At 32.3% G+C, this 15,552-nt stretch overlaps 1 long non-coding RNA gene across 1 annotated transcript; it reads right to left on the bottom strand.

Moving 5' to 3' along the window:
• Positions 1-2,524: 2,524 nt before the first annotated feature.
• LOC131986755 (uncharacterized) lies at positions 2,525-3,389 on the bottom strand. Its single transcript, XR_009395705.1, has 2 exons — positions 3,093-3,389; positions 2,525-3,050 (listed from the first exon to the last, which is right to left on the bottom strand). It is a non-coding gene; the product is annotated as an uncharacterized LOC131986755 (long non-coding RNA).
• Between the last annotated feature and the right edge of the window lie 12,163 nt (positions 3,390-15,552).

Genomic DNA, 15,552 nt, shown 5'->3' with positions numbered 1-15,552 from the left:
TTTCATGGTCTCAACTTTTTTTTTCATTATTTTGACGATTTTCTCATTATTTTGACTTTTTTTCTCGTCACTTCAACTTTTTTCTTTTCATGTTGACAATTTCTCACAAATAATTTTCATCAAGGTTCATTTTGAATAATGCTGGAAAAAGAAGAGAAGAGAGACCTTCATCCAAGGCTTACAGATATCATAACAGTGCAAATTACAGACATTTCAACAAGAACAAAACAATCAAATAAAACCAAGATGAGTTTTGCTTTTGTCATTTTGACTTTTTTCTTGTGACGTCAACTTTTTTCTTTTCACGTTGACAATTTCTCACAAGTAATTTTCATCAAGGTTAATTTTGAATAATGCTGGAAAAAAGAAGAGAAGAGAGACCTTTATCCAAGGCTTACAGATATCATAACAGTGCAAATTACAGACATTTCAACAAGAACAAAACAATCAAATAAAAGAAAATGAAAATACGCCTCATGTCTTGCATGAGTGGACAAGAAAAGAAAACATAATAAAAACATTCAAAGACAGCAATCTTTTTCTAAAATACAGTAATAAAAGATAATACATACCTTGGACTGAGTAGGTGAAAACCTACAATTTTTCTCATTTTTTTTAGTTTTTTCTCGTGATTTCCTTTTTTTTCTCATTTTGAATCATTTTTCGTGACTTTTTTCTCCTCATTTCGACTTTTTTCATGTATTTTCATTATTTTGTCGATTTTCTCATTTTTCTTTTACTCTTTCTTTTCATTTTGACCTTTTTTTCATGGTCTCAACTTTTTTTTTCATTATTTTGACGATTTTCTCATTATTTTGACTTTTTTTCTCGTCACTTCAACTTTTTTCTTTTCATGTTGACAATTTCTCACAAATAATTTTCATCAAGGTTCATTTTGAATAATGCTGGAAAAAGAAGAGAAGAGAGACCTTCATCCAAGGCTTACAGATATCATAACAGTGCAAATTACAGACATTTCAACAAGAACAAAACAATCAAATAAAACCAAGATGAGTTTTGCTTTTGTCATTTTGACTTTTTTCTTGTGACGTCAACTTTTTTCTTTTCACGTTGACAATTTCTCACAAGTAATTTTCATCAAGGTTAATTTTGAATAATGCTGGAAAAAAGAAGAGAAGAGAGACCTTTATCCAAGGCTTACAGATATCATAACAGTGCAAATTACAGACATTTCAACAAGAACAAAACAATCAAATAAAAGAAAATGAAAATACGCCTCATGTCTTGCATGAGTGGACAAGAAAAGAAAACATAATAAAAACATTCAAAGACAGCAATCTTTTTCTAAAATACAGTAATAAAAGATAATACATACCTTGGACTGAGTAGGTGAAAACCTACAATTTTTCTCATTTTTTTTAGTTTTTTCTCGTGATTTCCTTTTTTTTCTCATTTTGAATCATTTTTCGTGACTTTTTTCTCCTCATTTCGACTTTTTTCATGTATTTTCATTATTTTGTCGATTTTCTCATTTTTCTTTTACTCTTTCTTTTCATTTTGACCTTTTTTTCATGGTCTCAACTTTTTTTTTTCATTATTTTGACGATTTTCTCATTATTTTGACTTTTTTTCTCGTCACTTCAACTTTTTTCTTTTCATGTTGACAATTTCTCACAAATAATTTTCATCAAGGTTCATTTTGAATAATGCTGGAAAAAGAAGAGAAGAGAGACCTTCATCCAAGGCTTACAGATATCATAACAGTGCAAATTACAGACATTTCAACAAGAACAAAACAATCAAATAAAACCAAGATGAGTTTTGCTTTTGTCATTTTGACTTTTTTCTTGTGACGTCAACTTTTTTCTTTTCACGTTGACAATTTCTCACAAGTAATTTTCATCAAGGTTAATTTTGAATAATGCTGGAAAAAAGAAGAGAAGAGAGACCTTTATCCAAGGCTTACAGATATCATAACAGTGCAAATTACAGACATTTCAACAAGAACAAAACAATCAAATAAAAGAAAATGAAAATACGCCTCATGTCTTGCATGAGTGGACAAGAAAAGAAAACATAATAAAACATTCAAAGCCAGCAATCTTGTTCTAAAATACAGTAATAAAAGATATTACATACCTTGGACTGAGTAGGCTGGAAATCTACCATTTTTCTCATTTTTTTTTGTTTTTTCTCGTGATTGACTTTTTTTTCTCATTTTGAATCATTTTTCGTGACTTTTTTCTCCTCATTTCGACTTTTTTTCATGTATTTTCATTATTTTGTCGATTTTCTCATTTTTCTTTTACTTTTTCTTTTCATTTTGACCTTTTTTTCATGGTCTCGACTTTTTTTTTCATTATTTTGACGATTTTCTCATTATTTTGACTTTTTTCTCGTCACTTCAACTTTTTTCTTTTCATGTTGACAATTTCTCACAAATTATTTTTATCAAGGTTCATTTTGAATATTGCTGGGGAAAAAAAGGAGAAGAGAGACCTTCATCGAAGGCTGACAGATATCATAACAGTACAAATTACAGACATTTCTAGAAGAACAAAACAATCAAATAAAACCAAGATGAGTTTTGTTTTTGTCATTTTGACTTTTTTCTTGTGACGTCAACTTTTTTCTTTTCATGTTGACAATTTCTCACAAGTAATTTTCATCAAGGTTAATTTTGAATAATGCTGGAAAAAAGAAGAGAAGAGAGACCTTCATCCAAGGCTTACAGATATCATAACAGTGCAAATTACAGACATTTCAACAAGAACAAAACAATCAAATAAAAGAAAATGAAAATACGCCTCATGTCTTGCATGAGTGGACAAGAAAAGAAAACATAATAAAATATTCAAAGACAGCAATCTTGTTCTATAATACAGTAATAAAAGATATTACATACCTTGGACTGAGTAGGTGAAAACCTACCATTTTTCTCTTTTTTTTTTTTTCTCGTGATTGACTTTTTTTTCTCATTTTGAATCATTTTTCGTGACTTTTTTCTCCTTATTTCGACTTTTTTTCATGTATTTTCATTATTTTGTCGATTTTCTCATTTCTCTTTTACTTTTTCTTTTCATTTTGACCTTTTTTTCATGGTCTCGACTTTTTTTTTTCATTATTTTGACGATTTTCTCATTATTTTGACTTTTTTCTCGTCACTTCAACTTTTTTCTTTTCATGTTGACAATTTCTCACAAATTATTTTTATCAAGGTTCATTTTGAATATTGCTGGGGAAAAAAAGGAGAAGAGAGACCTTCATCGAAGGCTGACAGATATCATAACAGTACAAATTACAGACATTTATAGAAGAACAAAACAATCAAATAAAACCTAGATGAGGTTTGTTTTTGTCATTTTGACTTTTTTCTTGTGACGTCAACTTTTTTCTATTCATGTTGACAATTTCTCACAAGTAATTATCATCAAGGTTAATTTTGAATAATGCTGGAAAAAAGAAGAGAAGAGAGACCTTCATCCAAGGCTTACAGATATCATAACAGTGCAAATTACAGACATTTCAACAAGAACAAAACAATCAAATAAAAGAAAATGAAAATACGCCTCATGTCTTGCATGAGTGGACAAGAAAAGGAAACATAATAAAATATTCAAAGACAGCAATCTTTTTCTAAAATACAGTAATAAAATATATTACATACCTTGGACTGAGTAGGTGTAAACCTACCATTTTTCTCGTTATTTTGAGTTTGTTCTCATGATTTCGTTTTTTTTCTCATTCTGAATCATTTTTCGTGACTTTTTTCTCCTCATTTTGACATTTTTTTCATGTATTTTCATTATTTTGTCGATTTTCTCTTTTTTTTAACTTTTTCTTTTCATTTTGACCTTTTTTTCATGGTTTTGACTTTTTTTTCATTATTTTGACGATTTTCTCGTCATTTCAACATTTTTCTTTTCATGTTGACAATTTCTCACAAATTATTTTCATCAAGGTTCATTTTGAATAATGCTGGAAAAAAAAGGAGAAGAGAGACCTTTATCCAAGGCTTACAGATATCATAACAGTGCAAATTACAGACATTTCAACAAGAACAAAACAATCAAATAAAAGAAAATGAAAATACGCCTCATGTCTTGCATGAGTGGACAAGAAAAGAAAACATAATAAAACATTCAAAGACAGCAATCTTGTTCTAAAATACAGTAATAAAAGATATTACATACCTTGGACTGAGTAGGTGAAAACCTACAATTTTTCTCATTTTTTTTTTTTTTTTCTTGTGATTGACTTTTTTTTCTCATTTTGAATCATTTTTCGTGACTTTTTTCTCCTCATTTCGACTTTTTTTCATGTATTTTCATTATTTTGTCGATTTTCTCATTTCTCTTTTACTTTTTCTTTTCATTTTGACCTTTTTTTCATGGTCTCGACTTTTTTTTTCATTATTTTGACGATTTTCTCATTATTTTGACTTTTTTCTCGTCACTTCAACTTTTTTCTTTTCATGTTGACAATTTCTCACAAATTATTTTTATCAAGGTTCATTTTGAATATTGCTGGGGAAAAAAAGGAGAAGAGAGACCTTCATCGAAGGCTGACAGATATCATAACAGTACAAATTACAGACATTTCTAGAAGAACAAAACAATCAAATAAAACCTAGATGAGGTTTGTTTTTGTCATTTTGACTTTTTTCTTGTGACGTCAACTTTTTTCTATTCATGTTGACAATTTCTCACAAGTAATTTTCATCAAGGTTAATTTTGAATAATGCTGGAAAAAAGAAGAGAAGAGAGACCTTCATCCAAGGCTTACAGATATCATAACAGTGCAAATTACAGACATTTCAACAAGAACAAAACAATCAAATAAAAGAAAATGAAAATACGCCTCATGTCTTGCATGAGTGGACAAGAAAAGGAAACATAATAAAATATTCAAAGACAGCAATCTTTTTCTAAAATACAGTAATAAAATATATTACATACCTTGGACTGAGTAGGTGTAAACCTACCATTTTTCTCGTTATTTTGAGTTTGTTCTCATGATTTCGTTTTTTTTCTCATTCTGAATCATTTTTCATGACTTTTTTCTCCTCATTTTGACATTTTTTTCATGTATTTTCATTATTTTGTCGATTTTCTCTTTTTTTTAACTTTTTCTTTTCATTTTGACCTTTTTTTCATGGTTTTGACTTTTTTTCATTATTTTGACGATTTTCTCGTCATTTCAACATTTTTCTTTTCATGTTGACAATTTCTCACAAATTATTTTCATCAAGGTTCATTTTGAATAATGCTGGAAAAAAAAGGAGAAGAGAGACCTTTATCCAAGGCTTACAGATATCATAACAGTGCAAATTACAGACATTTCAACAAGAACAAAACAATCAAATAAAAGAAAATGAAAATACGCCTCATGTCTTGCATGAGTGGACAAGAAAAGAAAACATAATAAAACATTCAAAGACAGCAATCTTGTTCTAAAATACAGTAATAAAAGATATTACATACCTTGGACTGAGTAGGCTGGAAACCTACCATTTTTCTCATTTTTTTTAGTTTTTTCTCGTGATTTACTTTTTTTTCTCATTTTGAATCATTTTTCGTGACTTTTTTCTCCTCATTTCGACTTTTTTTCATGTATTTTCATTATTTTGTCGATTTTCTCATTTTTCTTTTACTTTTTCTTTTCATTTTGACCTTTTTTTCATGGTCTCGACTTTTTTTTTTCATTATTTTGACGATTTTCTCATTATTTTGACTTTTTTCTCGTCACTTCAACTTTTTTCTTTTCATGTTGACAATTTCTCACAAATTATTTTTATCAAGGTTCATTTTGAATATTGCTGGGGAAAAAAAGGAGAAGAGAGACCTTCATCGAAGGCTTACAGATATCATAACAGTACAAATTACAGACATTTCTAGAAGAACAAAACAATCAAATAAAACCAAGATGAGGTTTGTTTTTGTCATTTTGACTTTTTTCTTGTGACTTCAACTTTTTTCTTTTCATGTTGACAATTTCTCACAAGTAATTTTCATCAAGGTTAATTTTGAATAATGCTGGAAAAAAGAAGAGTAGAGAGACCTTCATCCAAGGCTTACAGATATCAAAACAGTGTAAATTACAAACATTTCAACAAGAACAAAACAATCAAATAAAACCAAGGTGACGTTTTTTTTTCGTCATTTTGACTTTTTTCTTGTGACTTCAACTTTTTTCTCATTATTTTGACGATTTGCTCGTTATTTTGACGTTTTTTCTCGTTATTTTGACGTTTTTTCTCGTTATTTTGACTTTTTTCTTGTGACTTCAACTAATTTCTTTTCATCTTGACAAATTCTTACAAATTATTTTCATCAAAGTTAATTTTGAATATGGCTGAAAAAAAAACCACGAGAGACCTTCATCCAAGGCTTGCAGATATAACAGTGCAAATTACAGACATTTCAACAAGAACAACAAAACAATCAAATAAACCAAGATGAAAATACGCCTCATGTCTTGCATGAGTGGACAAGAAAAGAAAACATAACTTAAAACATTCACAGGCAGAAATCTTTCTCTAAAATACAGTAGCAATGACATGACATACATATGATTGAGCACATGGACACCTACATTTTTTGACTTTGTCATAAAATATATGTTTAGTCAGGTAAAATAAGAATATTGTAGGACAAATGAACACAAAAGGCCACAGGTATCAAAACGTATTTAAAAAAACAAACATGTCCACAGCATGTAGAACTCCTCTTCAACCTGATCCCCAGTGTGTCTGCCAAGTGGTTTGTCCAGCCTCTGGAGAGTCCTACAATACCTACCTGTGTGTGTGTGTGTGTGTGTGTGTGTGTGTGTGTGTGTGTGTGTTCCGTATTCTGTTCCATGTTCATAAATTAGAACACGGAACAAATGGAATCCTGAGCACCCAGACATTATAATTTCAAATCATAACATCATTGATATATGTTTAATGCAACTTAAAAAATATCAATACAGTCAAATATGAAATGTATATTCACGCTAAAAGATTAATTCTAAATCGTGGAAAGTGAAAAAACAAACCATACCATGTTTACTCTAGATACTGAGGTGTTACCATGTTCAACAGGAGTGACTTGATTAAACTTATTCAAATCCTGTTAAAATCAACTCACTGCAGCTTTTTTCTCTATATATCATATGATATATTTAAGTGGACCATATTTCTACATCTGTTTAGATTATGAATGACTTCATGTCACTTTGGTCACTTAGGTCCAGCTGAGCATGGACTCACTGGTTAACTTTGATTAGAAAAAGATTTCAGAGCCACCTTGATGTCAAGAGATGTCTCCAATAGAGAGATATCTCCAGTTGACAATTAAACACCTTAAACATTGTTTTTAGTGAGGTAAAATTGGAATATTCCTGGAAAAATGTACATAAGAGAAACCTTCCAAGGCTTGCAGATAGCAGAGCAGTGTAAATTACAGACATTTCAACAAGAACAACAAAACAATCAAAATGAAATAAAAACAAGATAAAAATACAATTCATGGTCTACATGACAAGAAAAAAAACATCACTTAACACATTCACAGACAGCAATCTTGCTCGAAAATACAAAAGTGAAAAAGATATGACATACCTTGTATTGAACTTGTCAATGCCCACCCTTTTTTTTTTTTACTTTTTCAAAGAATATATTTTTAGTAAGGTAAAATTGGGATAATCTAGGAAAAATTAACACAAGAGGCCTACTTCCAAGGCTTGCAGATATCAGTGCAAAATGACACCGCTCTCCAATGGACAAAGAAGAGCTCCAAAAAGTCCCTTAAGTCACGTTAAAATTGGAGTTTTCCTTGGGAAGAAATATACCTTCTTCCAAGGCTTGTATGTGTTGTATCAGTGAATATTACAGAAATTTCAACAGAAATGAAATGAAATAAAATAAAATAAAAATGCCTATTATGACACCTCTCTCCAGGGGACAAAGAACTCCAAAAAGTCCTTTTAGTGAGGACATATTGGAGTATTCTTTGAGGAGATCTACACAGGAGAGACCTTGCAGGTGTCATGACAGTCAACATTACAGATATTTAAAAACAATGACACCAACAAAATGTAAAAAAATAAAATAAACCATAAACCATAAAAACACTTCTTCTGGCACTGTTCTCCAAATACAATCGTCATAATATGACATAACTTAGATTGAGCACGTCGATCCCTACCTTGTTTGACATTATGTTCGGGGTGCTGCAGTAAGGCCCTTTGAATCCACTTCATGGCACAGGAAAACACAGAAAAAGGCTTCCACTTTCAGAAACGATTTCCTCCATGTGTCTCGTTAATCCACAGGTATCAAAAAGTTTTTAAAAAAACAAACATGTCCACAGCATGTAGAACTCCTCTCCAACCTGATCCACAGTGTGTCTGCCAAGTGGTCTGTCCAGCCTCTGGAGAGTCCTACAAGACCTACCTACACTGTGTGTGTGTGTTCCGTGTTCTGTTCCATGTGCATAAATTAGAACACGGAACAAATTGAATCCTGAGCACCCAGACATTTTGATTTCAAATCATAACATCATTCATAAATATGTTTAATGCAACTTAAAAAATATCAATACAGTCAAATATGAAATCTATATTCACGCTAAAAGATTCATTCTAAATCGTGGAAAGTGAAAAAACAAACCATACCATGTTTACTCTAGATACTGAGGTGTTACCATGTTCAACAGGAGTGACTTGATTAAACTTATTCAAATCCTGTTAAAATCAACTCACTGCAGCTTTTTTTCTCTATATATCATATGATATATTTAATTGGACCATATTTCTACATCTGTTTAGATTATGAATGACTTCATGTCACTTTGGTCACTTAGGTCCAGCTGAGCATGGACTCACTGGTTAACTTTGATTAGAAAAAGATTTCAGAGCCACCTTGATGTCAAGAAATGTCTCCAATAGAGAGATATCTCCATTTGACAATTAAACATCTTAAACATTGTTTTTACTGAGGTAAAATTGGAATATTCCTGGAAAAATTTACATAAGAGAAACCTTCCAAGGCTTGCAGATAGCAGAGCAGTGTAAATTACAGACATTTCAACAAGAACAACAAAACAATCGAAATGAAATAAAAATAAGATAAAAATACAATTCATGGTCTACATGACAAGAAAAAAACATCACTTAACACATTCACAGACAGCAATCTTGCTCCAAAATACAAAAGTGCAAAGATATGACATACCTTGGATTGAACTTGTCAATGCCCACCCTTTTTTTTTTACTTTTTCAAAGAATATATTTTTAGTAAGGTAAAATTGGGATATTCTAGGAAAAATTAACACAAGAGGCCTACTTCCAAGGCTTGCAGATATCAGTGCAAAATGACACCACTCTCCAATGAACAAAGAAGAGCTCCAAAAAGTCCCTTAAGTCATGTTAAAATTGGAGTTTTCCTTTGGGGAGAAATAGACCTTCTTCCAAGGCTTGTATGTGTTGTATCAGTGAATATTACAGAAATTTTAACAGAAAATAAATAAATGAAATAAAATAAAAATGCCTATTATGACACCTCTCTCCAGGGGACAAAGAACTCCAAAAAGTCCTTTTAGTGAGGATAAATTGGAGTGTTCTTTGAGAAGATATACACAGGAGAGACCTTGCAGAGTCAATGTAACAGATATTTAAAAACAATGACACAAACAAAATGTAAAAAATAAAATTAAAATAAACCATGAAAACACTTCTTTTGACACTGTTCTCCAAATACAGTCATCATAATATGACATAACTTAGATTGAGCACGTCGATCCCTACCTTGTTTGACATTATGTTCGGGGTGCTGCAGTAAGGCCCTTTGAATCCACTTCATGGCACAGGAAAACACAGAAAAAGGCTTCCACTTTCACAAACGATTTCCTCCATGTGTCTCGTTAATCCACAGGTATCAAAAAGTTTTTAAAAAAACAAACATGTCCACAGCATGTAGAACTCCTCTCCAACCTGATCCACAGTGTGTCTGCCAAGTGGTCTGTCCAGCCTCTGGAGAGTCCTACAAGACCTACCTACACTGTGTGTGTGTGTTCCGTGTTCTGTTCCATGTGCATAAATTAGAACACGGAACAAATTGAATCCTGAGCACCCAGACATTTTGATTTCAAATCATAACATCATTGATAAATATGTTTAATGCAACTTAAAAAATATCAATACAGACAAATATGAAATGTTTATTCACGCTAAAAGATTCATTCTAAATCGTGGAAAGTGAAAAAACAAACCATACCATGTTTACTCTAGATACTGAGGTGTGTCCATGTTCAACAGGAGTGACTTGATTAAACTTATTCAAATTCTGTTAAAATCATCTCACTGCAGCTTTTTTTCTCTATATATCATATGATATATTTAATTGGACCATATTTCTACATCTGTTTAGATTATGAATGACTTCATGTCACTTTGGTCACTTAGGTCCAGCTGAGCATGGACTCACTGGTTAACTTTGATTAGAAAAAGATTTCAGAGCCACCTTGATGTCAAGAAATGTCTCCAATAGAGAGATATCTCCATTTGACAATTAAACATCTTAAACATTGTTTTTAGTGAGGTAAAATTGGAATATTCCTGGAAAAATTTACATAAGAGAAACCTTCCAAGGCTTGCAGATAGCATAGCAGTGTAAATTACAGACATTTCAACAAGAACAACAAAACAATCGAAATGAAATAAAAACAAGATAAAAATACAATTCATGGTCTACATGACAAGAAAAAAACATCACTTAACACATTCACAGACAGCAATCTTGCTCTAAAATACAAAAGTGCAAAGATATGACATACCTTGGATTGAACTTGTCAATGCCCACCCTTTTTTTTTTACTTTTTCAAAGAATATATTTTTAGTAAGGTAAAATTGGGATATTCTAGGAAAAATTAACACAAGAGGCCTACTTCCAAGGCTTGCAGATATCAGTGCAAAATGACACCGCTCTCCAGTGGACAAAGAAGAGCTCCAAAAAGTCCCTTAAGTCATGTTAAAATTGGAGTTTTCCTTGGGAAGAAATAGACCTTCTTCCCAGGCTTGTATGTGTTGTATCAGTGAATATTACAGAAATTTCAACAGAAAATAAATAAATGAAATAAAATAAAAATGCCTATTATGACACCTCTCTCCAGGGGACAAAGAACTCCAAAAAGTCCTTTTAGTGAGGATAAATTGGAGTATTCTTTGAGAAGATATACACAGGAGAGACCTTGCAGAGTCAATGTAACAGATATTTAAAAACAATGACACAAACAAAATGTAAATAATAAAATTAAAATAAACCATGAAAACACTTCTTCTGACACTGTTCTCCAAATACAGTCATCATAATATGACATAACTTAGATTGAGCACGTCGATCCCTACCTTGTTTGACATTATGTTCGGGGTGCTGCAGTAAGGCCCTTTGAATCCACTTCATGGCACAGGAAAACACAGAAAAAGGCTTCCACTTTCAGAAATGATTTCCTCCATGTGTCTCGTTAATCCACAGGTATCAAAAAGTTTTTAAAAAAACAAACATGTCCACAGCATGTAGAACTCCTCTCCAGCCTGATCCACAGTGCGTCTGCCAAGTGGTCTGTCCAGCCTCTGGAGAGTCCTACAAGACCTACCTACACTGTGTGTGTGTGTGTTCCGTGTTCTGTTCCATGTGCATAAATTAGAACACGGAACAAATTGAATCCTGAGCACCCAGACATTTTGATTTCAAATCATAACATCATTCATAAATATGTTTAATGCAAATTAAAAAATATCAATACAGTCAAATATGAAATCTATATTCACGCTAAAAGATTCATTCTAAATCGTGGAAAGTGAAAAAACAAACCATACCATGTTTACTCTAGATACTGAGGTGTTACCATGTTCAACAGGAGTGACTTGATTAAACTTATTCAAATCCTGTTAAAATCAACTCACTGCAACTTTTTTCTCTATATATCATATGATATATTTAATTGGACCATATTTCTACATCTGTTTAGATTATGAATGACTTCATGTCACTTTGGTCACTTAGGTCCAGCTGAGCATGGACTCACTGGTTAACTTTGATTAGAAAAAGATTTCAGAGCCACCTTGATGTCAAGAAATGTCTCCAATAGAGAGATATCTCCATTTGACAATTAAACACCTTAAACATTGTTTTTAGTGAGGTAAAATTGGAATATTCCTGGAAAAATTTACATAAGAGAAACCTTCCAAGGCTTGCAGATAGCATAGCAGTGTAAATTACAGACATTTCAACAAGAACAACAAAACAATCGAAATGAAATAAAAACAAGATAAAAATACAATCCATGGTCTACATGACAAGAAAAAAACATCACTTAACACATTCACAGACAGCAATCTTGCTCTAAAATACAAAAGTGCAAAGATATGACATACCTTGTATTGAACTTGTCAATGCCCCCCCTTTTTTTTTTACTTTTTCAAAGAATATATTTTTAGTAAGGTAAAATTGGGATATTCTAGGAAAAATTAACACAAGAGGCCTACTTCCAAGGCTTGCAGATATCAGTGCAAAATGACACCGCTCTCCAGTGGACAAAGAAGAGCTCCAAAAAGTCCCTTAAGTCATGTTAAAATTGGAGTTTTCCTTGGGAAGAAATAGACCTTCTTCCAAGGCTTGTATGTGTTGTATCAGTGAATATTACAGAAATTTCAACAGAAAATAAATAAATGAAATAAAATAAAAATGCCTATTATGACACCTCTCTCCAGGGGACAAAGAACTCCCAAAAGTCCTTTTAGTGAGGATAAATTGGAGTATTCTTTGAGAAGATATACACAGGAGAGACCTTGCAGAGTCAATGTTACAGATATTTAAAAACAATGACACAAACAAAATGTAAATAATAAAATAAAAATAAACCATGAAAACACTTCTTCTGACACTGTTCTCCAAATACAGTCATCATAATATGACATAACTTAGATTGAGCACGTCGATCCCTACCTTGTTTGACATTATGTTCGGGGTGCTGCAGTAAGGCCCTTTGAATCCACTTCATGGCACAGGAAAACACAGAAAAAGGCTTCCACTTTCAGAAATGATTTCCTCCATGTGTCTCGTTAATCCACAGGTATCAAAAAGTTTTTAAAAAAACAAACATGTCCACAGCATGTAGAACTCCTCTCCAGCCTGATCCACAGTGTGTCTGCCAAGTGGTCTGTCCAGCCTCTGGAGAGTCCTACAAGACCTACCTACACTGTGTGTGTGTGTTCCGTGTTCTGTCCCATGTGCATAAATTAGAACACGGAACAAATTGAATCCTGAGCACCCAGACATTTTGATTTCAAATCATAACATCATTCATAAATATGTTTAATGCAACTTAAAAAATATCAATACAGTCAAATATGAAATGTTTATTCACGCTAAAAGATTCATTCTAAATCGTGGAAAGTGAAAAAACAAACCATACCATGTTTACTCTAGATACTGAGGTGTGTCCATGTTCAACAGGAGTGACTTGATTAAACTTATTCAAATTCTGTTAAAATCATCTCACTGCGGGGTTTTTTTTCTCTCTATTATATATTTAAGTGGACCATATTTCTACATCTGTTTAGATTATGAATGACTTCATGTCACTTTGGTCACTTAGGTCCAGCTAAGCATGGACTCACTGGTTAACTTTGATTAGAACAAGGTTTCAGAGCCACCTTGATGTCAAGAGATGTCTCCAATAGAGAAATGTCTCCAGTTGACAATTAAACACCTTAAACATTGTTTTTAGTGAGGTAAAATTGGAATATTCCTGGAAAAATGTACACAAGAGAAACCTTCCAAGGCTTGCAGATAGCATAGCAGTGTAAATTACAGACAAAACAACATAAAAATACAATTTATGGTCTACATGACAAGAAAAAAAACATCACTTAACACATTCACAGACAGCAATCTTGCTCTAAAATACAAAAGCGCAAAGATATGACATACCTTGTATTGAACTTGTCAATGCCCACCCTTTTTTTTTTACTTTTTCAAAGAATATATTTTTAGTAAGGTAAAAATTGGGATATTCTAGGAAAAATTAACACAAGAGGCCTACTTCCAATGCTTGCAGATATCAGTGCAAAATGACACCGCTCTCCAGTGGACAAAGAAGAGCTCCAAAAAAATCCCTTAAGTAACTTTAAAAATTGAGTTTTCCTTGGGAAGAAACAGACCTTCTTCCAAGGCTTGTATGTGTTGTATCAGTGAATATTACAGAAATTTCAACAGAAAATAAATAAATGAAATAAAATAAAAATGCCTATTATGACTAAGAAGAGAAGAACTCCAAAAGGTAATTTTAGTGAGGACAAATTGGAGTATTCTTTGGGAAGATATACACAGGAGAGACCTTGCAGGTGTCTTGACAGTGAACATTACGGAAGTGTAAAAGATAACGAAACAAACAAAATGTAAAAAAATAAAATAAACCATAAACCATAAAAACACTTCTTCTGGCACTGTTCTCCAAATACAATCGTCATAATATGACATAACTTAGATTGAGCACGTCGATCCCTACCTTGTTTGACATTATGTTCGGGGTGCTGCAGTAAGGCCCTTTGAATCCACTTCATGGCACAGCAAAACACAGAAAAAGGCTTCCACTTTCACAAACAATGTCCTCCATGTGTCTCGTTAATCCACAGGTATCAAAAAGTTTTTTTTTAAAAACAAACATGTCCACAGCATGGAGAACTCCTCTCCAACCTGATCCACAGTGTGTCTGCCAAGTGGTCTGTCCAGCCTCTGGAGAGTCCTACAAGACCTACCTACACTGTGTGTGTGTGTGTTCCGTGTTCTGTTCCATGTGCATAAATTAGAACACGGAACAAATTGAATTCTGAGACACACACAAGCACCCAGACATTATAATTTTAAATCATAACATCATTGAATATTATTTTTAAGTCAATTAAATATATCAATACGGTGAAATATGAAATTGTATATACATAGACTAAAAGATTAATTCTAAATCTATTGGGGGAAAGTGTAAAAACAAACCATTACATTTACTCCTAGATACTGAGGTGCATCCATGTTCAGCAGGAGTGACTTGAATGAACTTACTCCAATCCTGTTAAAATCATCTCACTGCAGCACTTTTGTTTGACATTATATGACATATTTAAGTGGACCATATTTCTACATCTGTTTAAGATTATGAATGACTTCATGTCAAGCTATAAAAGTTTCTTTGGAATTAATAATCTTTTTATAAATTGTCAAATCATTGTCACATGTTTAATAGATAGCTTTGGGTTGCTGGTTATCGGCATACATCAGCTTCAAAGTATTATCTTTATTTGCATTTTATTTTGTAAAGGTAAAGTATTGGATTTGTTTCTACATGCACACCTGTATACAGATAATTTTAAGATGATCAAATACAACTTCAGACATCAGCTCTGTAGTCCGACATTATTGCAAAATATGCAGCATTGCCAATTAGCAGTCAGTCAGTCACTGCTGTAGCGAGCAACATGCTGATTTATGTCTTTAGGGTGTGAGTAAAAAGGGCAATAGATGATGTCTTGCCAAAGATCATATCTTATGAG

The sequence above is a fragment of the Centropristis striata genome, chromosome 15 (assembly GCF_030273125.1).
Source record: "Centropristis striata isolate RG_2023a ecotype Rhode Island chromosome 15, C.striata_1.0, whole genome shotgun sequence".
Lineage (NCBI taxonomy): Eukaryota > Metazoa > Chordata > Actinopteri > Perciformes > Serranidae > Centropristis > Centropristis striata.
Note: the sequence above shows the minus strand (reverse complement) of the source record. Positions and strands in the feature narration are given on the sequence as shown.